General features: G+C 48.3%; 1 protein-coding gene across 9 annotated transcripts in view; it reads right to left on the minus strand.

Moving 5' to 3' along the window:
- Positions 1–26744, minus strand: part of EEFSEC (eukaryotic elongation factor, selenocysteine-tRNA specific) — a 212774-nt gene that overhangs the window by 11015 nt on the left and 175015 nt on the right. For 3 of the 9 annotated variants that reach the window (XR_014229217.1, XR_014229218.1, XR_014229219.1), the window contains 4 exons: positions 26413–26536; positions 26145–26333; positions 10719–11189; positions 10551–10610 (listed from right to left, as the gene is read on the minus strand). The gene's annotated coding sequence lies outside the window, so the exon portion shown is untranslated. Of the gene's footprint in view, positions 1–10550; positions 10611–10718; positions 11190–11515; positions 11571–26144; positions 26334–26412; positions 26537–26744 lie in introns of those variants that run through there. The other 6 variants (XR_014229222.1, XR_014229220.1, XR_014229221.1 and 3 more) reach the window with 6 other exon arrangements.

Genomic DNA, 26744 nt, shown 5'->3' on the forward strand with positions numbered 1-26744 from the left:
CAGCAAACCTGGGAAACTCCTTCTAGTGATGAGAGCGACTGCTTCTTATTTCAGCTGTCTGGACGGAGATGCGATAGAGACCAAAATATTAAAAACTAAATCAAATAGAGTTGTTAGTAACGCTCCAGCTTCACATACACAATTTGTGTGCGTGAACTGGTGTTTTAGGTGAAGGGTGACAACACAACATCGCGTCTGGGCGATGGGATGGGGTGCCTTTGCCACTGCAAATAAACGGGGCGCTGGCTTTGCGGCGTTCCTCAGAAGGACGGTGCCGGCGCGGTGCAGAGGGCACGGCAGCCTCCCACCTGAGCGGCGCCCGCCGGCGTTGCAGAGGGCTGGCCAGCAGGGTCTGGTGGGAGCGGGACAGGCAGAGCTGGTCAGAGGAGCAGCGCCCATACTGTGCTATGCTGCACCAAAACAAATCTTTGAGTGAGCCAACTCCGTCTCGGGGCAGTGGAAGGGACTAGGCAATTTCTCCAGGTCCCTTCCAGCGCTCCTTCCCATGAAGGACTGACCTTAAAATAACTGTGAGGGCCAGATGACACAGAAGCCACTAGGGCTTTGGCACTTGTCACTTCTATGACCACATCACATCATCTCTCTCCTTTCTGTAACAGGAGAGACAGACCTCCATGTCTCCCAGGAACCCACCGCAGCAGTGAACTCAGGACTGCTAAGGGCAAAAAGCTCCTTGCCCTATCCTGAATGAAATGATATTATTAGACCTGAAGGACCCAGGTCATTGGGCTCATGCACGCAGACCCTGAGGAGCAGGGAGCCAGACTGATCCAAGAATGACTAATGACAGCCTGGGAAAGCAGTGATTTATTTCTAGACCTGGAAGATTATTTTTCTCCTGTATCATTGCTTCATCCCTTATAATAAAGCATAGGGGACTTCATCAGCTGCTGTGCAGCAAACGGGAGGGGGGTACTGCATGCAGTCTGAAAGGGAACGGCTTTAGCAGCCTTTGGACGGTGGATGGGCAGGAGCAGAATGGGCTTGGGTCCTGCCCCAGCCAGTGGGAAACACCTAGAAACTTGAAGTCCTTTTGGGACTTTTAGGTGGTTTGGCAAAGGGGGCAGTACCGTTGGATAAGGGGTTGTGGCCCATTACACTACATAACATCCAGGGTCAAGCATAACTACGTGAAGGTCAGACACGCGGCTGCTAGGTGGTTGCCTGGCACGTGAGAGGCCTCGGTTTGCCCATGGAGAATGGAGAAGGCCCCTGTCCTTCCACTGGGAAGCAGCAGGAAGACTGGCACACGGGAGTTTCTAATGCCCTTCAAGCTCCTGGGACAAAGTTATTTAGAGACGGTAGTGATGCTCCACAGGGGTTGAGAAACAGCCAACAGCAAACAGAAACAGCCAAGAGGCAAGCCGACCCCCTGCCCTTCTTTCCTCCAAAGCAAAAGAGCTGGCACTAGCATCCTCCCCCCGCAACACCGCTGGAAGAGGAGACCGTTCCCGCTGTGGATGATCCCCACCCTGCCTGGGCGTCCCGGTGGGCGTCCCTGCACTCTTTGGCAGAGGATGACAGTTTTGCAGCATCCACCTATGCTGCAGTATCCCTCCCGCTCCCCTGGGGTGAGGGACAGCCCCGAGAGCGGGAAGCCATGCTAGGATTCAGGGCATGGAGAAGGAAGAGTGACAGAGGGAGGAGACGGGGTGGAGGGAATGAGCTGCTTCAAACAGCATAGCTGTGTCTGCAGTAACATGCTCGGGTCTGCAAGCAGCTCCCGTCAAACCGGGAGCTGGATAGATTAGAGACAACCATAAACATCTGGATTTACTGATTCAGCTGTGTTAATCTAACAGTAACAAACCTGGGACCTGCTCTAAACCTCAGTCCAGTGCTAGCAACAGCCCTCCAATCCTGCCCTGTCACCACTTATTCTTCGCTATCTTCAGTCTTGAGGTGGGAAAGTCTGAGTTTACCTGATAACCGAGTTTATCTAAGATTCCTTGTTCAGGCAGGAATAACCATGCTGACGACAGCTCTCAGCCCCCACTGAGCTGTTACAGCCTCCCCGCATCCACGCGCCGCCCCGAGGACCCCAACCACAGCCCCAGGCTGTGCGCCGACCCCGCCACCCCAGACTCGCAACCACTGAGCAAGCTTAAACCGTTGCCTTCAACTTCTTGAAAAATGGGTCTTCCTCACCCAGTTCAGAGGCCATCCCGGCTTGCAGCTTGGCTCCCTTTTCTCCTCGCTCTCCCCCAGGTGCAGCAGCTGAACGGGGCTGCAGCAGCGGAAGGGAAGGAGGAAGGAATCACAGACGGTACCCAGCCAACAGCGGCAGAGCTGCTTCACCCCTCGCGCTATGCATCGCAACGTTAATGATTTCAAAGAAAACCATTTGCAAAGCTAAAAGCTTAATGTAGTAACAAAAATCAATACCGTGCTCAAGAAAATCCCCCGATGACGGAGACTTTAAAGCATCATTCAGGTAGACAGCACTGGGGCACTCCCTCCAGTAACGGTGGCCCGGCAGACCATTAGGGAGGGGAGGCTGCTTTAATTTGTTCTCTTTGTCATTCTAATATAGATCTGCCCGTTTCAAATGGTGTTCAGACCTTTATACTGCAACCTGGGTTCATAAATAGAACAAGTCCTAAAAGCTAGGATCAATACATCCCGCATTGCCTTTCAGACGGGAGGCAGAGAGAGCACAGCAAAAAGGAGAGGGCCAAACGCCCTGCTGGCATCAACAGCAAGTTCCTTGACGCTGCAGTTTTACCATTTAAAATATGAGTCTAAGTATGGACTCAAAGTTAGTTAACTAAAGGAGAAAACAAACAAACAAACAAACTAGTCACCCTTGCATCCCCAGAGCAGCTCTCTGCAAATAAATACAAGTCTTTTCCCAATGCTAATAATTGATCGTGTCTCACTACTAAAAACCCCGGCAGACAGTCCTGTCCAGATGCAGAAGCTGAGCGGGGAGGCTGAGCTAGCCAAGGCGACAAGGCAGAGAGTGGAGCCAGCTCACTCGCCTGCTGCCCATGCTGCCTCTGGCACAGAAGCATCCCTCCTTCCCTCCCAACGCTCCGTGCTTCCCAGACACCTGAGAACTGTAAGGAATTTACCTGGACCTATCCACACAGGAAAAACAGTAGTCATAAAGGCTCCTTTTGCCTGCAAAGGTAAATGCTGTTTTAAGGTACAAAAGCAGTTCTGTGAATCCATGGAAACGCTGATCCCTAGTTTTGGAAGAAAATTTCAAATGCGGTGAGTCTGGTCTATCTCTCTTTAAGAAAGGATTTTTCCCAAGGTTTGCTGGTTTGCTTTTGTATGCCAGACTCCTGCCCCCTGAGCAGAGGTGGAGCATAGGAAGGCATTTCCCTGCCTTGGCCACAGTGGACTTGAAAATCTTCCTAAAGGAAGCAAGCTTAATAAACAACAGCAAACAGTCCAGCAGGCCTCCTCCTTGGCTCCCAATAACCAAGGAAGTGGATCGAAAAAACCACCCCACCCCCCCAAAAAAAAATACTGGAGGGAAGATTTTGAAAAAGCAACCTGTCAGTGTTTCATTTTGCCCCTATATGTCCATGAAATTTGAAAGAATTTGCATATCGCGGGGAAATTCCAGAATGAAAACTGGTCCATGCCTGCAAGTCTCATGCAACTTTAAGAGTAAAACAAGAACCAGCTATAGACAACTTAGACACTGGAGTGATGTTCAGGTATGGAAGATGACCTCCAAAAGTTGCAGGGACAAGTGACAGGTTAGTGCCCAGGGTTGTGAAGGGCATGGGTCACCCCTGGGTGCTCTGAGGTGTCCCTGCACCCCAAGATCCTTCATGCATCCTTAGAGGAGAGTGTGCAGCAGGCACAGAAACTTGTCTATAATTTGTTTTTTTCTGATCTAATTGATATGGGTTTCTCAATTTGACATTGTCCTAAGGGACAGAGATACTCTCTGCTTCTATTACATACACTTGCCAGATCCATATAGCTCTATGCCACAAGAAAGAAATCCCCAAGGATTCCAATTGTTTTAAATAAAAAGCCTAAGCAAATAAAAACAAACCCTCTCCTGCCACCTACTCAACGAGCACATGCAACCCTACCAAAACACACTGCTGCTAATGCTTTGCAGCAACACTTGCTCAACACCAAACAAAAGCATGTATAAGCCACCAAGTCAGCTGGTAAAATCAGATCTAATATGTCAAAATATTTCAGTTTCACCCAGACACTCTTAGTTAGTTAGTGCTAAATATTTGTTCCATCTCTTAATCCTTCTGCCAGGCAAGGCAGATTTCCTGCTAGAAAACAAAGTGAAGTAACGTGTCTAAGATCACAGAGGAACGTTGCCTGAACCGAAATAATAATTAACATCTCATCCCTCAGTCTGTCCTCCTCCGAAGACCGAGGCTCCGCTCCTTCCACTTCAGTACATTTCACCTTGGCTCTCATCCACTGCTTATTCCTCTTGTTTCCTCTCTCCTAGAATCCAAATAAATCTGCGTGGCGCTAACCGAGCTCCTACGAAGCCAACGGTGGAAGAAAGGCATCTCCTCCCCGTATTCGCTAAACAGCTCGGGCAGGCTGGGACAGCGTGCTGCCACGTGTCCCCAGGGCCACGCACGGCGCTCGAGGTGCTCGAAGCTGCGGAGAGCACCCACCGTTTCCCCAGGGAAGCCCCGTTCTGCAGCTCGCTTGCTCTCCCTGGTCCTTCAGAGAGCAGCTGCTGTAGCACTGGGGCTGGAGCCCTCGATTCTGGCTTGCTGCGCTGTCTCCTGGGTTTGGTCCAGTCCCTCAACCCTTCCACCCCATCTTTGGAGCCGAGACGCACCGAGGAGCATCAGGACGCTTTTACAAAGAGACGGCTGAGAGTTTGTCCAGAAAGCGCTCTGACGACAAGTGCTTTTGTTTTTACAAGAGAAATGTCTACAGGGCTGCCTTTAAGGAAAGGGTGAAGAAACATCTGTGCACACGCAGCAGCAGCACAGGCACACGCTGCAGCTGCGAAGCCCCTCTCACTCTGCTGATGCTAACTGCTGGCATAAATATAGTAACAGGGTTGCACATATGGCAGGCTGTTTAATTTTAGAAATCAAAACTATCAAGTGATTGAGTTAGTCATCCTTCCTCAATTTGGGACCAATACAACAGTACCAGAGGCAGCGGTCATAACCACTGTGGTTTGCGAGAGAGAAAAGAGAGCGCATGTGCGCGCTCCCGCGGCGGCAGGGAACACCAGAAACCCTGTCCTGCTCTGCCCAGCCTTGTTTTTCAAAGCAGGATCGGACAAAAGGAAAAAAAAAGCCAACTTAAAACAGCCTTCAAATGAAAACCGAGCGCCTGCAGATCTGCACCCGTGTGCGCGCACAGCCTGCGGCACGCTCTGGATGCGGCGTAGCATCCTGAACACGCACTTTGAAGAAGCGAGATGAAAATAGCGTTGTGCCAATCGGCCTCTGGCTGCTGGAAGCGGGATACATTCAAATCACAGTCAGGGATTTGAATTTCCCAAGGGAAACTAATGGAGAGGGAAACGGGAGTCCTGTTCAGCCAGCACAGGTGCCACGGTGCAGACACGCCTGGGTCAGGAGTAAGAGCGAGCCGTGCGCTTGGACATCGCGCAGATCCTTACCACCAGCGGACCCAGCCCCGCCGTGCTCCGCAGCCCAGCCCGTGCCAGCGCTCACCCACCCTCCCCGGGTCAGGAGAGGCCTCCGTGCACGGCAGAGGCGGCAGCTTCCTTCGCGGAGCCCCACGGCTTATCCTCAGATGCAGCACCCGTCGCATCAGGAGGATGCAACCCTGCAAAACCCGTCGGTATCTTTCCCTTCCAGTGAAAACCAACGAACGAAGAAAGCAAACAAGTCATGGAGGGATTTTCTGTTTCTCTAGACAAACACACTAAGAGCAGTTCAAAAGAGGCTAATTAAATTCCAAAATCCCTGTGCAAATACATTAATAATGATTTTGAAATGAGCAGTTAACCAAGGAAGTTTTCAAGGTGGGAAGTGTTTGATACAGAAGAGCGTGTGAGGAAGAGCGGCTCAGCCTACGTTAGAGACAATCTCTCTGGCTAGCACGCGTGTTTGGGGGAGCAAAAGCAAATGCTCCTGGGCCCAGGAACAGCCGCGTCCCCAGGCTGCAGGGGGACCGAGAAGGCGATCCCCTGCCTTCCCAGTCACCGGGAAGCCAAGCAAACCCTAAATGACACGGCCACGAGCCTGAACAATCGCCGCGTGGCCCCGCTGAAGAGCTGCTCTTACGTGTTTCCAGGACGGTAAAAAAAGCAAAAAACATTTTTTTCTCTCCTGCTGTCACTACAGGAAATTTCCAAACACCAGATAAATCTTTTTCCTCTTCCCACACAATCCTAGTCAAATCAAATTAAAAAAAAAATAAAAAAAAAAAAATCCGTTGCCTGTAACAGATGTAGTTACTTGTGGGGAAGGGGCTGTGCCACAAAGACCTTTTGCCTTATTTTTCTTGTTTCTGCAGCTTGCGTCAATAACTGCACCGATGGAAAACGTGTATGAAATGCTACTATTCTAATAGGAACCAGAGCCTGCCCCCCTTGTGCACGAAGCATGAAATGATGAGAAACGGATAATTTCTTATAACTGCTCATATGGCGGGGTGGAAAAATCCGAGGTTGTTACGTGGTCTCCGCTCCCACGGTTCGTGGAACCTCTCAATTTTAAATGCCATCGTTCTCTCAAGCAAGAAGGGCAACAGTACCACTCTTCATTTAATGATGGCAAACCAAAATCCACAGAAAAGTAGTGATGTGCCCTTGTGCGGTCCTTGGCAGGGCAAGGAATTAAACCCGCGGGCTGAGGCCCTGAAAGCCAGGCCACCCCGCCTTAGTCAAATCTCCAACCGTGGTCACAAGATTACCCCCCCTGCTCTTTTCCCCTATTCTCTGCATGTCCTTGCTCAGTCAAATACAATTACAGTTTTTTCAGGCAAGATCTCATGAGATACCGATTCGTATGCTTGTTAAAATCCAGATCCATTATGCCTCTCTTGCTTTCATTCACTAATTTTATTGTCCTATAAAATAAAAGATTTTCTGATGAAATCTATTCACCATGCCGCCACTACTGCTAAAGGCATACAGCTGCCATCATCTTCCGGAAACATGATTGTTCAGTTCATAAATCCTCGTTTCAATATTTTGCTAAATACAAAAATTACGCATCCAAGATAATAAATTCCAGGATCGTTCTTCCTTCGGAGGTGACAAATAGAACTGCAGTTATTTCCCCAGCCCTGAAGTACCTCTTTTAAAGAGCAGTCAGCAGCCTGATAACTCTAGATAAACCATTTAGTTTCCAGAAGGAGCCTTGTCTGTAGACACACACAAGTTATAGTCCGCTGGGCGTTCTCCTGCTCTCCCCGCTTGCTCCCTGGTGGGAAGCAGAGGGTTTGGGCGAGCGCGTAACTGGCAGCCTCCGCTTTCCGCAGCGCAAAGTTGTCTCATTCAAAATTTAAGAATCACTTTCACGAGCCATAAGAAACCGTATTTGTTACTTCCCTCAGCAGCAATCCAAGTATGCCGTTCTGCAGTTTAACACCTAGGAGAAGAGGCCCAGCAATTGTTTTACCACTTGCATTATTTGTAGGAAGCTAAGAGAGAAAGTGGGAAATAAAGATAGAATAAAAAATGGCCAAGAACTGTGAGGGACTGATTCAGGAGGGAACACAGGGAAAGAGCGCAAAAGCTATCCAGCTTTGACTCATGTTTAAATGCTCCAAGAGAGGAGAATTACCTAGAGGTAAATCCAGTTGGTAGAACCAGAAGAGAAGGAAGTTAACTGCAAAATTTGACTAGACCAGCAGGAAAAGCCTCCAAGCAGTTCAGCTTGTTATGCTGGGGTGAATCCTGCCCAGGAAAGGGACAGAACTCACGTTTAAAAACAGCTCAGATAAAACAAATCAGAGGTGTGCTTACCATATGTGAGCATGCATAAATTACCTTTAATCCAGCTAAAACCCGCACACTGATAGCGGCAAAGATGGAGACGGAACGTGTCAGTGCGAGCTGCTCATCCACATCTCCATGACTTCAGACAGAAGCAGCCCTTGCCGATACACACGTTTCGGTGAGAGCTCTGCGTAACAAAATACATGAAAGAGCAGAGACGTCCAGAGATGGCAGAACTCCTCCAGGATGTCAAAATTTATCTCCTTGTAACCATCTAATTCACTTCCAAGCTTGCCCTGGGGCCGAGGCAGCAGAGCACGTGCCCCAGTGCTCCCCACGGCACGCAGGACGGCCATTCCCACCCGCGCCGCTCCGCTTCCCATGTGAAATTCCGCACGGGGAAATCAGCCTTTCGCACAACTCCTGCGCCACACGTCTGTCCTGCTAACGTGGAGCTGCTGCTCGTCCGACCAGGACAGACAGTCACCTGGGAAAGGGCTTGCACCCTTTGGGTTCCCTAACTGCACTGGGGCAACTCGGGGGGGCACACGTGCGGCCCCTTGCCCTGCCAGCACAGGGCTGGGAGGTCCTCCCTAGGCGGCAGCCCTGGCTGGTGAGCACAGCAGCTCACCTCCGGGGGTGGACAGCAGAATTTCTGAGGGTGTGAATCTGTCCTAACAGGCAAAGGGATGTTTTGCCCATGCTAATGCTTCCTTTTGTCCCCCTAAAGCTCTCTAGAAACAGCCAGTATTAACAAGTGCAGACTGAGACCCCATAAAACCTCCTGTCTGGAGCCTAGGGACTACTCACCAAGAAGACAAGCGCTCTCAGGCCAAAATGTTGTTAGATTTTCTTTTGTGTGTGTACTTTTTAATGCATCCTGGGGTAAGGACATCACCGCACTGTTCTCATTGTAACTAACAGCACTGAGCTCACGAGGAGGAATGGTCACAGACCGAAGACCCTGACTGCAGAGATTTCAGTCTTTCTCCAGTCAATGACTCTAGACGTGCCAGGCTAATCCTGATGAGCAACAAACACCTTCACTGTGACTATACTGATAACGACCACAGAAGGCTTTTTATGTCAGGTGGACCTCATTTCATTCCCACAGCTCCGTCTGACATTTTAGCCACTTCTTCCTTTTTCTCTCTTGTCCACTCTTCCACATACTGGCACAATTAAGAAGAAAGGAAAACAACTAGGAGGTACTATCAGAATAGTTGACTCCAACCACCATTATTTCTCCCTCCAACTGAGGACTGCATTCCCGCTGGCTCTGTCTCTTCTTAGCTGAGCTTGGAAGTGCTAAGACACCTTTAACACCCTCCCTGTTAGCACGGGTCTGTCGCATTGTCTGGGATACGACAGGGTAAAAGAAAATGCCAAGGCTGGGTTGCTTGGGGAAGGGCGCTCCGTAAACATTTCAGGCACCTGCACTGCCCAGGTATTTGAACACCTTATGAGCTGCCCTTGGAGACAACAAACCCTAGTTAAGTGCCAGCACGCCCGTGGTGAGATGACAGCCGGCCAGGACGATCTAGCAGTACAGCGAGTGTGCAAGTACTCAGATAAACATTGTGGGATAGCAATGGAAAGAGCTGGCACACGCAGAACATCGGTTATTCGGGAACAGAGACGCCTCCTTGGCTGTGCTAAAGCATGCCATACCTTAGCAAGCCCATTTCCAAGGTAGCTTTCGTCATGTGCAATACAGCAATGTCAAATCCCAAGAAACATTTCATTCGCCTGCAACATACTGCAATGTGAAAGAACACAGAGGTTACCTGCACCAGACACCGGGCGTAAACAAGTATCTGCTTGAACCAGCCGTCCGTTTTATCAGAAGCGGTAGGACGTCAGAGCTCAGATGCTTGAAGGTCAGCCAAGTTGGTCAGTGGGCCAGAGCAGGGCATCCTGGCTCCTACTCCCTGCTCAGAGGAGGAGGGGATAGTCAAAAGCAGGTGAACCAGGATCGTGTTCCTCGTTCAACACTGACTCGCTACCTAACCTCGAACACGACGCTACGCCACACCTTCCCCATGCGGCAACGGGGTCAAATGCACCCGTTTCCTTGTGCTTGGTGTATGGTGCAGCTGGTGCCCATGAGGTGCTTTCAGGTCACTGGCTCAAGGGTGCCGGACGAGCAGAGCCTTACCGTTGCAATACGTCCTGGGCTAATTCTACAGGACGTTAAGAGCCTGGGTCAATGTACGTGAATTTTTTCCAGCACTCCATGAGTTCTTCTGCATAGCAAAGTTAAAGCAAGCGAGAGAGAGAGAGAGACGTTCCTATTTGATTGGCTGTGACTAGCTGCAATTAAAAACTATAATTTATTACCCTGGATTACGAGTATAATTTCAATGCAGAGAATTAAGGTTTTCTTCTGAGATGGAAATAAAGATTAATTTTTAATTTCCTTTCTCACTGCACATTTAAGAGCAATGGACTCCATAGAAAACTACAGGTCAAAATAGTTTTATGGAGGAATGACAATGTTCCGTTGCCGAATAATTTAACGCCCTTGCTGCCTTTTTAATATTTGACTGCAGCTCCCTCATGCGAAACAACGGCAGCAGACGCTGTACACGTTTGCTGCAGCACTCAGGTCAACGTGACTTTGAAACAAGAAGGTTTCACTGCTCAGGACTCAGGCAGCTCTTGGAGTTCGCTAACGCAGGCAGCCTTTCCGAAAGGGCGGGCAGCTGGCCTGGGGAGGGGAACAGCGAGAGTGAAATGAAAGCTTGGGGGAAGCAGAGGGCACCCGACTGGACTGGCACCTGGGGGGGAATAGGTACAGGCAGCCGGTGCATCCTACCTCGGACACCCATGGGTGCATTCAGATAAAGCAGGAGGAGCATTTCCATCCGGGAAACGCTGCCGTAGCACAGCAGGACTCGGGGGTTTTGCCCGCGGGCAGAATGTGTTATTCCAGTTTCCACAGCACATCGGCAGAACACAGGCAGAATACTGGGAAGCACGAGGTCATGAATTCGCTCGGTCCCTGGCACCACGACTGGGTCACCGCTTGCCAAAACTGCTCCCAGCCCCTGGAGAAAACAGCCTGGGAAAAGCTGGGAAATCCTCACCATTACAGAGCACTGCCGAGTGATCTGTAGAAGGGAACCCACCGCAGCACGAGAAGGAGAGGAGGTCTGTGTGCATCCATTCCTCCCAGAAAGAGCATCTCTCAGGACAGGATTTTCTGTTGCTGTTCACAGCAGGACACCATCACACGCCTTAGGCCCAATATTTGACCCTGGGCAACTGGCAGTGAATGGAAACGTCACTGAAATTCAGAAATGCTTTAAATCATTGCTCTGGTAGTAGCAATTAACAAAAAAACTCCTGCCGTACTAATGACTTGGATCCCAGTTAATTGAATAACCCTGCGCTGACAGAGCTGCGTCCTAGATGGCCTAATAATAGGCCTTTCCATTGTAGGGTTTTTAAAATTTATTGTCATCTTATAACTGGTCTCTCGGGTTATAAATGGGATTAGATGCCTAAGCGATGCACCTGCTGCTCACGCGAGGGTTAAGCTGAGCGCTGTGCAGGGTCACAGGGAGGAAGGTCCCCCGGGGACATCGTGGTGACAGTATTTTCAATGGGGACCTCATCCTTGGAGTGCTGGAGATCCCGAGCTCTCTTGGTGACTTTTAGTTGAAATCTGTTTGAGGAGGGGAAAGAGTTTTCTGTTAAATCCCTTCACATAGGGATCCCAGAGGAGGTTCAGACAGAACAGCGAAGCCAGCTCTCAATGTTTCAGCAGTCCCTCTCCCTCCAGGACTCCTAGGAGGCATCTAAAGTACATCCATTTTCAGTGTAGAACATCACCAAATTAGGCACCCAGTTTATGACAAGCCAACACCAGTCTGCTACTGGTATCCTGGTGTATAAACCGACCCTGTGCGATACAGCAGTCTTATGAGAGATCTCCTCAGAAGCGGGGCATGGCTCTTTTTGCTCCTTAGGCTGTACGCTCAGCTCTACCAAGGCCAGGCCTCGGGAGGCTGCAAGAGGCTAGTCCTGAGTTAGGAGGCAGGGATGCACACCACTGTGTAACTACGTTTAATGCCATTATTTTCATTCTGAAAAACAAAACCACCAGGAAGTCCCTGCCACAAAAGTCAAATGACGACGCTTTCTTCCTGCAGTCCCTCCCTTCCAATATTGACATATTTTCTCATCTCCTCCAAGGCTAACTGGATCAGCCTCCCATTAAGCTGAGCATAGAGCTGCAGACTAATACCATGAGTTATAAAATGGAGCTTTTATGGGGATAAGGGGCCTCAGAAGGTCGCTCATGGTGGGTAGCATGCAGGGAGGACATGCTTCATCCTAGGCCAGGAGAACAAGACAAGCATTTTTCAGGTTGCCACTGTTCAACTTGAGGAATCATCCCCTTGCCGAGGAACTGAGTCTTTTCTGGGGTGTGAAGGTTTGTTAGATGTATTTACTTCCCTAGCCAGCCAGGAGAAGGCAAAAGCTTGATTGCTTCTTGCCAGACTGGGAGATGCCAGAAATCATACAGGCAAAATGTGTTCAGACATATTGCAATGCCTCTGAAACCCAGAAGTGTCTACACAAACCGTATCTCAGCCTTTTCATGTTGACTCTCAAAATAGAAAATATAACACCCACAGACACAGCTTCCCAAAACCCTCGCTGCCCAGACAGCACGACCGCTCTGAGCCTGCGTCTCCTGCTGAGGCAGGGACAGCTCTAGCCATTTGATGTCTATCTGCCCATACCAACCCAGGCAAAGGCTTCTCAGAGCTCACAGGTAAAAGCAAGATGAGTAGTTATTTGAGAGCCCTCTAAAGAAAGCAGAGAAGCTGAAAAAATTGGGGCAACTGAATGGGAAGTGCTTCTTCCCTCTAATCAGGACTGGTCCCCAAAGCAAATCTCTTTCTTTGCATGAGATTTTAGAAAGAAACTCCAGCCAGCTGCAGGTACAAGAGCTGCCCCAGCACTTCTTGCAGCAGGGGTGCTCAGTAACACCCAGACTGATTTCTACCTCAGGCATTTATCACATCCCGACACCTTAGGAAATCCTCTGCAGATTTCCAGTTGCCTATGTTATTTTCCTGCGCTGTCCTAAACCATTGTGTCCAGACATTGTCCGCTTTAATCAATCACGTTTCTATTCCCTCATGGCTGCCTTTCAGCAGTGACTAAAGCACTCGCTAACTACCACAAGTTTTCTCCTGATGGCTGAGGATTTGCAAATCTTGCGAAGGGGATACGCACCGGTCTGGATGCGACCGGACTTTGGGAGGGCCCAGCTTTGTTCAGCCCAAAGCACCCAGAATTTTTGCCAGTTTTTCAGAAGTACCTCCTCCTCCGCTGCTGGGATGCTTGTGGCCACCTTTGCCAAATACCCCAGGGCTTTGGACTGCTTGGAAAGTCTGGACTCAAGTTTTGGAGCTCCGGGAAAGCAGAGGAGATGCAGAACCCCCAGCTCCTATGGAGCATCCTTCTCACAGGCGTCCAACAGCAGTCCTGTCTCTAGTAGCCCACCCCGGTATAACCATCGCCTGAGTGCAAAGACTGGCATGTGTCTCCGGAAATGGAGTTTAGATGTTTGTCTTATCTGAACGAGTTCAGCGACTGAACACGCCGTGCAAAAGAGCGTGAGCAACCCTGACAAAGCAACTGCCGCCTCCTTATCACGGTCTCCAAAAGGACTGAAAAGAATCGAGCGTCAGAGACTTATCTCTTGAGAGATGTTCAGCGCCCATGCCTGGCTTACCGATCAGCTCTAACTCCCTTTTTCACTAGAGTTTTTCTGCCTTGTTTTTGGCCACACAGCACAGCCTTGCCACTTCCTGAGCGTGGAGGAGTCGCGAGGGGAAGGGGGGTGTGGAGGATGGGGCCTCTTCGCCGATGCTATTGTCTTGTATTTCTGGACAATGGGACGTTTTTACCCATGACAATTTTACCGTTGTGATAACCGTAACAAATGGCCATCCCGGTATCACAGGAAGGTTCTGAAGTTTTGGGTGATGACAATGAAACGGAGGCTACGGACAGGTTTCCTTGAAGCCACGTAAACCTGGGCTCCCTCTCTACAGCCTCCCCATGCACTTAGATCTCAATTTGGGGTCCTGCTGCCAGTGTGCCAGCTGCATCAGCACGAGGTGCTCACCCTGAGATGGGAGAAGGCTCTTGGTTGTGGCCTACTGCCGGCTCCAGAAAATACGGGCTCGGCACACGCCCTGCGCATTGCAATGATTATTCCAGTCCCTGTAGGGCTGGTGCAGCTTTAAGACTTGTGGGAATGAGTATTCATGAAAAGGGATGTTGCAGTGTTAAAGAGAAGAATCAATATAGTCTGAAGGGTTAAAAAAAGCCAATCAGAGGAATAAGTCATACCATAGACCAGCCAGAAGGAAACACGTAAGCTCCTTTCAGGAACAAATACTCCCATATATCCCTACTGACTCCTCCAACTTCTTCCAGTTAGGTTGGGCTGTGTGTCCTATGCCTGCCACAACACTCCTAAGCAGGGTAACCTACCACATCACAGGAAAATTGTCTTTCGTGACAGTTTTCTCAGTAGCCCTCCGAAATACTGCTTCTGCCACGAGCCGTGCCAGATCCTTTGAGCCCTTCCCACCTGCTCCGTCAGCTGGCGTGGGATTTCCAACAGCACCAAGCCCTGCTCCAACAGCTCCCAATGAAGTCAGTGGAAAAACACCTTTTGGTTTTGGTAGGAGCAGAGTTTGGCCAATCCTGAATGCTATTGGAAATCCTTCACTAAAGGACAAAAAGAACAAACACAGAGATACTTGGTTCTGGGACATAGGAGATCAGGCCGAAGGCACCAGGGAGTAGGAAGGATGACAGCGATAGCTTAGACAGGACAAGGCACGCAAAGCAAATCGCACTTTACTCCAAGAATAGCCTCTGAAAACTAGTATGAGCCTTTTGGGTTATGGTGTTACTTAGCAAGAACAGAGGCATCGCAAGCATCACTCTGTGACACACCTGCCAACTACCATTTCTACATTTTTGGTGTCTGAAAATGACTTAACTCTCTAGATTGGAACCTGTCTGCAAGAAACAGGTTGGGGCTGGTCCCACACCAGCCCCATTTGGGATGGAGTTATGATGGCTATAACCTTCACCTGATCTCCTGAGGTTCCCCACGTTCAAGATGGCAGAAATTCAAATACACAGAACATCAGCTCCAGCGAAGGAGGATTTGGATCCTCACCCACACCCAAATCCTCAGAGTATCCTAAAACAGGTCAGACCAGCCTGTGTCTCCACTTACAAGTGTATTTGATCTCCTTTCACTGCCTCATCCCAAGTTCTCAAATTTAGACAAGCAAATATATTGATTTATACAGACCTATAAACTAATATACATGAGTTTCAGACCACTCCTTGAAGTTCGATATTACTTAAATAACAAGAACTTTTTTCTTACCGTCTCTGGCACTTCAAATACAGAAAAAGAGTAAAATTAGCATCATGCTTTATTCTCAAGAAAACCAGCACCTCTCCCCTCAAAAGCTCAGGGTCTAAGGCCAGTTATATCATGAGAAGGATGGTAAAAACACTGCTGAGAGAGTGACAGCAATATCATCTCTTGCTTACACGGCTATCCTTATTTGTCATTTGCCCGCATAAGCCTGGGGGACAGCAGTGTTTAAGGATGGGGCAGAGCCAGACGACCTGCAGCCTGGCCCAGCTCCAGCCCTGAGCAGGTCACCCTGCCCCTTGGGCTTGCCCTCCCTCTGCCCAACCGCCTGCCCTGCCTAGGGCTGTCTCAGGCTGTTTCTAGCAAGGTGTATCTCCCCTAGGCATATTCTGTACCTTGTTCAGTGAAGCCCTGCTCTAATCTAAGGTCTCTAGGCGCTTCTGTAATACCTATATTAAATAATAATATGAAATGGATGCTAACCGGTTGTGCAAATACCTCCATTCCCACATTTAAAAATCTCTCCTCTAAAAAACACAAATAATCAACACAAATGTCTGTCTGTAAGCATGCAAGGCTGAATTAACAACAGATGATGTTTACAGAGAGGTCTCAACAACGGAGCTTTGCACAGCTAAAGCTCTTTTATCAGATGCTCCCCCAAAAGCCCCCTGTCTCGTGCTGTGCTCAACAGATACAACAGGGGCTGGAAGGGAGGTTTCAGCTGCCAGATAATAATACTTGAACCCCTTTTTCTGTGCTGCAGAGTTTGGAGGTTTGGCACGGGGGTCATCACGAGCTCCGCTTAGCTCACGGCTTCACCACAGTCCGTGCAGGCCAGATCGCATGGGACAGGGTGGAGCTCCACAACAGTTGCTCAAACCCCTCCGGCAACAGGACCGGAACCTGAACTGTAATAAAAGCTTCTCAGCTATTTTTCATTAGGCTTTTTCTGTGGGAGGGTATGGACAAGGACCCACCAGGCAAGACAGTGATCCTCTCCATCGCTGCCCATTAGGGCTGCCACCTTAAATCACAGTCCACCATTTCTCAAGCTTGCTTGAAACAGGGTGACTTAAGGAAAGGGCCCAGACAGGATCTATGCCATAGGCCATGCTTCAACAAAAAATTGATGATACAGCAGCCTTTGCTGCAGAAAAAAGGAAACGGCCCTGAAGTACTGTTTTGAGACTGGGGGTAACTGAGAAGTCCTACCAAAAAAGGGAAAGTTCAGCAGAGCCTGTAGGTAGTCCTGGCTGGCCACTGCCCACGGGCACCCACGTTCCTTGGCAATCCACATGAGAAGGAACTTTATCACAGCTCAGGCCTACTGAAGAGAGCTCTGAGAAAAGGACATTTTGGTTTTAAATGTTTTCCTCTTACAGGCATTGAATGAAGAGAGGAGAAAAAGTAACAAAAACCCCCAAGCTCTGATAACAAAGATAAATTCTCAAAAACAGCGACAGACGCCCAGAGCAGATACCAGAGGAAAAATGCCACCAAGATCCGATTAGCCCAGTGAATCAGCGCTGCGGACAGTATCTCTAAACCGAACTACTCTTCCCTTTTCTCCTCCCACACTCTTCTTCCCATCATTGCAAAGCTCTCCCAGCCCACAGCTCCTCTGCCCACCACGCGCACAGATGAACCCTGACCGGGGGCCCAATGCTGTCAAGATCGGCTCACGCAACGCCCGCCGTTGATGCTGATGAAGTCAACGCTGGTGTAGGCACTAGGCCCTCGGCTTTGGATAGCTTCCCTCACCGCAAGCACAGTTGCTGACCCCTGCTTCCAACATTACTGATATCCTTTCACCACTCCTGCATTTGGGACGATTTCTGGGCTCATGCGATTGGAAGGGGTTGGGCTGGTAGGTAGGGAAAAATCTTGTGAAAGAGGAGAAATGTCTCCTTTTTATCAAAGGAGGACACGCGGTTGTCAGATGGGTGAAGCTCTCATGCATTTGCAGCCCTGATGCACTGGCTATACTAACACAACTAGTTTCTTCCAGGGGCTCTTTGAAGTGCCTTAAGAAGGAGGAGATAAACCTTCTAGAAGGCTTCTTGGCTTCACGATCACGGGCTCTGGAGGCTTGAATGAAGAAGTGTCCCGTTCCCCACTCCACTGATCTGGCCCTGTGCACTGGTCAGTGACTGCAACTCAAGACATCACCAAGGTGTCTCTAAACCACCCAGCCTGGCACGGGCTGTGCACAGACGCATGGTTGTTGGTTGGACGAGGGACCTGCAGCGAGCTCCATGCAGCCAGAAGTACACAGGCAGATTAGCTCAGGAAACCTTACCTGCGATTCAGTCACAGCTAGACAGAGGTACGTCAAGTGCCTTCCATCAGTGAAAGCAAGAGAGGACAGCAGCATCCGAGCCAAGCAGCGCTGGACAGGCTGCCTCTGCTCCCAGCCAGCATCCCTGGGGCCTTTCCCTGGGAAAGGGAAGAACTACGAAGGACGTGAAGGGGATAGTGCTCTTCCATGGCACCGAGTTGCTGCTTTTCCTATAGGCAACGAATAAGAGGCGCAGGGATTTCGTGGAAGTGACTGGAACAGCAGCTGCGAGAGGAAAAATTATCTCCAGAATAACTGATTGTGGTCAAAGAGTGAAGAGGCAGGAAGAGGAGGGGCAGGGGGATCCTGTCCCGAGTTGACAGAGGAATTCAGTCAGGTTTTAGCTATTTACAATCCCGCTGCTAATTAACTAGCAGACCTTTCAGTGACTCTTCCCAGCAGTGAGACTATTACCATACAGCTGACTGTAAGCAGCATCACATCACTCCCAGGCCGGCCAGATGGAGTCATAGTTTCCAGACCAAAGGGGTACCATTTTGGTCTCTCCAAACTCAAGAGGCAAACCCAGGAACAAAGCCCGGAGCAGACGAAAGCCGCAGCCTTGCCAAACCACTGGCAGCAGCTTTACCATGCAAGCATAAAGCCAGCCTCTATTTGCCAAGCTGCGAGGGGGCTGCGTGAGCCCCCGGCCGCAGAGCGAGCCGAGTGCCACTAAGCACAGCCGCTCTCCCAGGCCGCCTCCTTCTCTGTTCTGGGGCCAGGATCAGCAATATCTCTATGGAAATAAGCTATAATAGTTGCTCTGGATCCAGCAGGAGGAGCTGGCTAAACACACATTCTTGTCTTAATGTAGGGCCTAAATAAACAGTCAAATAAGAACTCAATTTAAAAAATCCCGCAGTTTAAAGGATTCCCTAAATTCTCTGTATTCCCTTTTATTCCCATGGCAACTGATATGAGTCTGATCTGCAGCCCAAGTATTTTCTCCTGCCTACTTTTATAGTATAACTGGAAACACGTACCCATAAATATACGTACAAATTTCACGTTGGCTTGTACGTTTTTTGCAAATACTGTAACACCTTTATCCTAAGTACTTGGTGAAAACACATCGCATTCTTTAAATACAGACATCAACCCCACTGATACGCAGGCAGAACTTCTACATCGCTGAGGGATCCAGAGCTACCCAGCACTTGCTTGCTTGCTCTCCATACAGCCGATGTCTGCAGGGGCTCACTTAACTCTTAGCCTCCAGCCACGGCAGAGCCCATTCCCGCAGGCATCCCTGCAAGCAGACAGTGGCGCACAGACTAGCCTGTTGGTTGCCCACGCTGACCCAGCAGTAGCCCAGCTACTTCTACACGCTGGCTGCAAAGCCAGCAGAGTTCAGCCAAATGCCACTGCCACTAGCTTTCCTAATGCTCATCCTCCTTTAAGGCCTCGTCATTTGGTGGGAACATCGGCTTCTGTTTATCCACAGATTGGGTTCTAGTCCTGGGGCTAATGAAGGCCAGGTTCAACCACAGTTCATTTGCCACTTAGGAGCTGGAAGCAAATGGAAAGACCGTCACTTTAATTATTTGGTTTAAACAGAGATGTATAAAAAAACCCATCGTCTCAGTCTTTGGGTCTTCACTCATGATTTTGTCATCTGCTGGCAAAACTGCCATGCTGAGGCCTCTTGAATTCCTACCTCATGGTAATAAGGAGCTTGCAGGACCAGCTCTTTATCTGACACACCTTCCGACTTGTTTAGCAGGGGTTGGGGCACTTTTCAAAGGCCCCGTAGCCCTGTCACTAAAACATAGATTTCCTGAGACCCTTTAAAAACTTTGTAAAATATTTTGCGCCTCAGCACCTCCAGCCCTTGTGCTGGTTCCACATCCATTCAATAACAAGAAACCAGCTTGCTCCCGAGTTGTGAGCATGCTCTTTCAGAGGCTAGGAGGCAAGCAGCAAGGACTTTGCAAAATTGTCACATATATGCACCTGCTTATGAGTGGATATTTTGTCCCATATTTTTGTAGTAGGAAAAGAAACCTGAGGTTTTACCTGACAGCTTCTTACAATCCAGCCAGTGTAAGGTATAATACAGTCTTTTTTTCCCCTTGCTTCTCAGATCTCAGGAGCGTGTGCCAAAAGACTGTCAACTTGTTAAAAGTACATTAATGCAAATTCCAGAGCTTTCAGTTATGTTTATGCTAATAGAAAGCCTCCCGCTCTGTGACAGGCCCAAGTGAAGAGTCAGTAACAGGAAAATTAATTCCAGCTGTTGAAATTGATTTAAAACTAGCTTATTCATAATAATAATAATAAGAAAAAAAAATTCCTGAAATAAAAATAAAAAAGGGAAACACAGAAAGCACAAAATCATGTTTACTGCATGAAAGCAGAAAGGGTTCTCCTGTTGGGAAGAAATCTTCCAAATTTAATCAAGCCTGGTTAGAAGAAAGCTCTAGCTTGTTATCGGGTTGTAAGTGTAGATTAACATGAAAAGAATTAGCTATGTGCACAGCCTGATTTTGCAAAGGAAACACAGGGGTTTTGTGCACGTATTTTGCTTTATATTCCTTATGTCTAATCCACAGGCGAGGAGACCAAATCCAGGCTGCAATGGGACAGGTAGTATTTTAGATGATAATGGTCGCGTACTGAGAATACCAGAGCTCCTGGGTGGGAAGATTATCTACCCATGACCGCTGCGTTTGTTCAGTGCCTTTACATACGTTTTTGCTGACTTGAGTTCTGAGTGATTTCCATGTTTAGACAACCCCAGTCTCGGGATCATATACCCCAACTTTGCTGGGGTTTCAGAGTTCAAATCAAGATCTAGTTGTGAAATTGCTGGCTGGCTTGCCATTTCTAAAATGATCTCAAATGTTCACATCCTTGATCTAAATATCCAAGTCTTTTTTGTTTTGGTTTGGGGTTTTTTTATTTGTTTTTTTTTTTTTATTTTTTAAATTTCCTCACGGCGATCCTCCTAAGGTCCTTGACTATGTACGTCTAGCCCCAAAAGCTGAAGGAACATAACACCTCGCAAAATTCGGTTTTGAAATGGAAGGGGAGGCTGTCTTTAAAAATTTGGTCAGAAACAGACTTTCAAGCATTCAACACCTACAACTGGAACCAGATTTGCAAATACATGGTGTTCTCATTTAATCACAGGAGCCAAGTTTCCAAAGCACGCAACATCCACTGGCCTCTGCTGGAATAGCCCCCGAGTGCAGGATCTGTCCCTTTCCTAAGGAGCACTTCTGAAAGACCCAGGGTCTTATTTGGGATCCTGCGTAGATGCTGAGCCCTGTCTTTCACCACAATCCTATCATCTGATTAGAACCATATTCCTTGCTGCTTTTGAAGGGCCTGATCCAGAGTTCACAGAAATCAATACAAATCCCTCCACTGACATCAGCAGACTTCACATCCAGCTTTAAGGGCCGGTCCTGCGCTCATTACTGAAAAGCCCTAATAGCCTTCCACAGACTGTGTCTTCCTTGCCCTGATCTCTTAGATCATTATCGCTAAGGCTCCGCACCTCGTATATATTTGCATTTGCCTCCATTTACACCGCCGCACATTTTTCACAGGGGTGGACGAAGGGCCAAAGACGGAGAGATGCCATGACTTACATGGAGCTTAACCAACTTATGACACTGAAGAATTCATGTGCGTGGGTGGATGTGAGGATAAAGTGTCGGACCAATTTCAGCAAGAACCTTGAGAGAAGCCAAGTCAAACGCGTGGTTACGCGGGAAGCTAATAAAGGACGCCAGCCCTAACCCTGCAAGCAAAGCAGCGGGCTGGTGAGTTTGCAGGAGGTTGCTTCCTTTCGAGCGGGAAAAGGGGGAAGGAAGTTTCTCTAGAAATCCCGCTAGGATTTCAGAAATTTGCCCCTTTATTGTAAACGACACAGAATCAAGATAAACCTTATAGCACGCCACAGCTCAGTCAAACAATGAAATGGGCAGACTAACTGCCGAAACGGAGACGCTGTCGGTTCAGAGACGGACAGCACCCCCGACTCACGCCATCAGAGGAAGGAAAGAACAACAACAAAGCAAGCAGGGGCTATTTCTCAGAGCGAGCCCCGTAACTTCTGCTAGCACGTGCCAGGAAAGAAGGACGCTGCACGTTTTTAACTGAGGAACGCGCAGCTAGAACCATCACTTGAACTTAAAAGGGTCATTCACAGCTTTACCTACCAACTATAGTCAATTCGCGTGGGGAAACGAAGCATTGCGAATTAAATGAAAACCTGACTAGCAAAGGAGGAGGGGATATCACCCTTTGCAGGACTGACACTTCTTTCCTGAAAAATGAGGTTTTCTGGGTGGAAGCAGGAAGGGTTTTCTCCAAGGGCTGGTATCTCCCTCTACGGCACTCACCCTGTACTTGCTCACCCCATTTTGCAGGCGCTTGTTCACCAGGCTCAGGCCATTTTCAAGCAAACTGCCAGGTTCCCGCTTCTGATCTAATGCAAGTCAGGCTTCTACCTGCCTTCAGTTCCCTTGGCCCAAAATCAGCAATGCAAACCCAGGAATCCAAATACCGTCAGTCTGGGGAGGGGGCCGGTGGTGTTTGTTTTTAATAACAATCAGCTTTGGGTTATTTTTTCCCTGCCTTCTGCATCCTGAGTCTTTCAGGCATAACCAAGTCACACTTTCAGATTACATGGGGGGTGGAGTTCACACAAACATAAGAACCAGAAACACGCCTTTGAAACGAAGCTAAAATTCTCAAGCAGTTATTTAATTCCCAAAGACCAGGCACTAAACAACACAAAAAATATCACTATCCTCACCAGAAAACGCTGGTGCTGCAAATCCCCTCCTCCTACATATTTCTTATTCACATAAAGGAAGTTTGACTTGAGAGCTGAGTAAAGATAATCATAATTTAGTCCTACAACTTAAAGAAACTGTTGCTATCCAAAATCTGCAATAGAGAGCAAAATCATGAGTCTATATTCCCCAAGCGAATGGGGTTTGCTTGAAGCAGGCAGGAATCACATGCTGTAAAAAGTCAGGAGAAAGTCTGGACCAAAGCCCAGAAGGAACATGCACACAGGTAAGGTTAGGAGGGCTCCTCTGCCTGGCTTTTGCAGGGCTTTTGAGCCCACCACTCTAGTCAGAAGGATGGCAGAACACAAGGATTTGAAAATAGGGGAAAAAAGTAACCATCACCTCCGTAGTTTCCTGGCTGCACTGGTCTGGAGCGATTCCTGCGCCTGCAGGGGAGACCAGAACACGCGGGACCCCACACGCACGGGGTCGAGGTCAAATTCGCCACGTGCTGCCCTGTTCCACACCCTCCTGCAGAAGGCTGGGCTGGCCAGAAACGCCAGCACGCTTCAGACAGCCTCAACGTTGTCCACAGCTAATCGGAGGTTTCCTACACCACCGTGTAAGCTGTGCAGCACACATACACCTCCTGCTGGATCAGGCCTTGATTTCAAAAAGCTGTAGCCACGGAAGAAAGGAGCTGAACTCTTTTACAAGGCATTAAGTTTCATTTGCAATTACTTTGGATTTTATTGCACTACTGAATATAACAGGTTCATTAACTGGGCCAGCAACATTGTATCCATATGCCTTTTTAATAGAGCTTTTCTGTTATTGTTTCCTTATTGGTCTTTTCCCTTTTGCAACATGCAACTGGATTTTACTGGCGTCCAGCTTTTGCAATAGGTCCCAGGTGGCTCCTCCAGGAACCTTATTTGTTAATTTGATGGCTGAACTGGTGTACAAAGAATGAGAAATAACTTTACGAAATGCCCAAGATGCTACTACACAGAAGCGGCAGCAAGCCAGCAAGCGTTCCCCAGAGTAAGCCCGCTGGGCGAAGCAGTACCTTCTCCAGTTCATCCCTGGAAGCAAGACACTCTTTGCTAACACATCTACTTTTCTCTGCAACCCGCGTGACTCCAGTAGGATGAATGGAGGAGAGCCGTAACAGACCACGCCGTGAGAGTCACGGTGAACCGAACACCCCAGTGCTGCGCAGGGACTGAGCCACGGCAGACGCCGTGACAGGGACAGGAGACGGGGCTCCTGCAAGTGTAAGCTTCAGGGCACCTGCAAGACTTAAGCGTGCCTGGAAGACAGTCAACAACTGAAAGAACTGGGCCCTGAATTTGACAATCCACAGAGTTTCGATAGAGAACGTATTTTCTTCAGGGCAAAACCTCAAAAAATTCTGGTTCAACCCAACAGTTTCTACTAGGAATGTGATGACCAGGCTTTCAAAAGAACGGAGCACTCACCAGCATCCACTCTGCCAAGCGCCTTCAAGAGCCTGAGCTCCTTTGAAACCCTGGTTCCCCAAACAAGATGCCAGCAGCTGATGGTTAAACGCGAAGGGCGTACACTGTTCTCTTGCTCTTGCCTTGCTAAATAACGCACTTCTTTCTACAGCGGATAAGCACTGAAAAGCCTCATGGAGGAAATACATCTAAAGGAGGGATTGGAATAGAGGGATAAGGCGATGGTGGAGAAGGGACTTCCACTTGCAGAATTCCACATCAAGAATTTATTTTAATGGAAAATACTTGCCCCAACCCGAAATGCCAAATTATCACAAGCAAAACCTTGTGTGTAAGACAGGCCTGATTCTGTTGGATATTTCTGACTTGGGGGAAAATGGGGAAAAGGTTTCAGGTTTTTGTTTGCCATGACTCTTCATTGAAATGTTCTGTTCGATCTACACTTTGACCAGACTTGAAAATAAAAATAGTAAAAATTGAAATGAGATGTTTCAATTGTTCAGATCATATGTCACCTGGGGCTTTGGGGTGGGGAGGGCTATTTTGTTTCAAGGTTTTTGAGAAGAGACATTTCTGTCCTGATTTAGGAGATTACTTGGTTTTGGCTATTTTTCTCGTCCTAAGAAATTCTCCTGAGATAGGAAATCACAGTGAGCTCTGTTCTAGACCCAAGTACGAGGAACACAATATCAAAAGGCATCACCGCCCGAGACTACTTCCTTTTGCTGAAACAGAATCCCACAACGTTTGCTTTGCCAAGAATCAGAGAAAGACTAGAAACGGGACGCTCTTGCTGGGGTTACAAGCCACCATTAACAAACGCAACCTCCCCGTCTCCCAAAAGAGAGCATCTCACGCAATCTTACGGACTCGAGACTGCTCGAGTTGAGCAGAAGTTGCAATACTGATAACCCACAGCACAGATGAGAATCGTTTACCTCTCCTCAGCACTTTCTCCCCTCTTCCCTCCTCAAATTATGTCACAGATAACAACGAAACGCAGAAAGGGGTTGATCCAAGGAAGCCCTGCTCCGATATGTCCCTTTAGCCCTCCCCACAAACTCCCTTCATGTCACTCCTCGCCTCTCCCCCTCCTCAAAGCCCCGCGGAGCCCTGGCAGCACCCTCCCCGCTGCTGCCCTGCCAGCGCCCCGGCCACTTGAAGCGGCGCAGGTATCTCCGCACGCAATCCGGCCCCAAATCTGAACCCTTCAGCGCTTTCTGCAACACCCAGAGCTATCTTCAGAATCCCAAACAAATACATTAATTGCTTTCAATTTATCAGCCTCAAATCATTCTGTCTAATTACCATTCATCTAGAGTTTGTGTTTTTAATGGTTTATGGGTATTGTTGGTAATCTTTTAATTTCTCATTAAAAACAGTATCTTGTACGCACTATGTGTGAAAAGCCCTAATCCGATAAATCAAGCAAGAGTAACACAGTTAAAAGGAAATCAGTGGAACAATATTTGGGTTTATATATTTCTGCCAGTCAATTTGTAATTAAAAGTTGCTACTTTAAAAAACACAGTTGTTGCTGTGAAAGCCATTATCAGTCAGCATTTTCATATGAATACTGCTTTAATTAATTAGCAAAAGTAAATACATTATATATCAAAAACCGCTTTCCCACTGAACCCATGCGTTCCAGAACAAAAGGCTTAATAAACCACACAAAAGAGGGACAAATTAGCTGATCCCACCCTCCCTTTTCAGGTTTAGAGTCTTTTAAAGTTCTCCAAGGTTTTTTTCCCCCCACACTTGCCTTTTTTTTTTTTAATACATTGTTTGTTTTTCTTTAGAAGTGCGTATGGGAGAGAAGATGCTACACAAACACAAAACATGCCATTCAAATTAAATGATTTGGAAATCAGTTTTGCTGGTTCTTAGAAAACAAGAGTGTTTATGATTATTAAAAACCAAATGTAATTACGATCACATACAACACAGTCCCTTTGGAACAAATTATTTGCTGAACATTAAGGGGTTAGAGTTTGATTCACAAAAGGAAATGATGTGTCTGAAAAATTCTTTTGTCTGGGGGCTTTCCAGAGACTGGAGACAGCAGGAGAAAATTCTCCATTTTCATCAGTAAGCTGGAGAGAAAGTACGGATGAACAGTGTCGCTCCAGGCTAAGGCCTATGACAAGAACCCCTTAAAGCATCAATGGCATCTCTTATCTCACGTGCCTTTAACAAGAAACAAGGGTCCTGCCACCTCACTAGCAAACAAATCACTCACCTCATCCTGGCCTTCCCGTGCCAAATTGCTGACGTGCCGCAAGCAGGGGCGATCCGTGGGTAAGGAGCAGAGCGAGGAGCAAGCACCTCAGCTGACTGATGGCTGCGGCCAGGGCTGGGCTCCTGCAAGGCAGCAGGCTGGTGAAAGGCAACCTGATGGTGGGACCACACACACAGACGTAGACCTGACCTAAACAAAGACACCCAGCTGAATAAGGCTCTGTCTGTCAGGGAAGGCAGAGTAATTCCCCAAATGTCATTAGGCTTACCTAAAGAGCTGGAATTCACTGCACAGCGATGAACAGCAACCTCAGTAGGCTGAGCCTCACCACCTTTTCAACAGCACAAACACGTATTGGTCAACAGGTGAGGCCAAGGAGCACGAATACCAGACTGAAAGAAGTACAAGGGGACTCAGTGAAAAAAAGCAATTGCCCAAGGGATGATTTTTTTTGCATATCCTTTCCATGACAGTACTGGAGGTTTTCCACCAAAGGATACCTCTTAAAATAAAGATGAACACTAGGAAGATGACGATATTGGACTGGCTAGTTGTATGGCTATTAACAACCCACGCAGGCATCCAAAACGTCACTAACAT

Source organism: Platalea leucorodia (genome assembly GCF_965183815.1).
Source record: "Platalea leucorodia genome assembly, chromosome: 9".
NCBI classification, from domain to species: Eukaryota; Metazoa; Chordata; class Aves; order Pelecaniformes; family Threskiornithidae; genus Platalea; species Platalea leucorodia.